The sequence below is a fragment of the Marmota flaviventris genome, chromosome 3 (genome assembly GCF_047511675.1).
Source record: "Marmota flaviventris isolate mMarFla1 chromosome 3, mMarFla1.hap1, whole genome shotgun sequence".
Classification (NCBI taxonomy): Eukaryota; Metazoa; Chordata; class Mammalia; order Rodentia; family Sciuridae; genus Marmota; species Marmota flaviventris.
The window spans coordinates 81,146,196-81,146,958 of NC_092500.1; positions in this window are offsets into that span (position 1 = coordinate 81,146,196).

The window sequence follows — 763 nt, forward strand, 5'->3', positions numbered from 1 at the left end:
GCTGAGCCCACAACTGATGCTACTCACTCTGTGACTTCAAGGAAATCACATAATCTCACTCAGCCATGAGTTCCTTTTATTTAAGCTTAAGAGATAGGACTGTTTGGGTGGCATACAATAAAATAAAATAATTTATTCTTCAGAGAAGCACTACACAATGAATACTATTATTGTACCCATTTTAGAAATGATAAACATACAGGGGTACAGAGAGGTTAAATTTGTTCAAGGTCTCTCAGACAGTAAATAGCAGAGTGGGGCCTGGAGACCCAGGTGGTCTGGCTCCAGTAGCTATCCTTCATCCTCAGTCCTTCATAGAAGCCCACAAATAAAATGAGTTGAATGAAACACTTTTCAAGGCTAGAATGCATTCCTTATGAAAGAATTATGTTATTCATGTGGTAGATTCTTAGCATCAGTTAGAGAAATATTTTTTCTTTCCTGTTTTAGGTTTATGGCTGCAAACAGCAAAAACATTGCTACTTCCATGATGCTGTTTTTAAAAAGGGATATTTTGGTTTTAAACTCTGCTAGTACATATATGCTTCTGAGCTGTCTGGTAAGAAATATTTTTACTTCAGTTTGGTTTAGAGACATGACTTGGAGTATTTAACAGACTCTTCAATGGAGTCTAATAACATGATCTGAGAATGGATATTTGCTCAGCCACTTTAACATGCTGCATATCAATGAATAGTCTCAGAAACGTGGGCATTCTCTTGTGTGTGTTTGAGCCTCCTGATCAGCATGTTTAGGAAGCCAG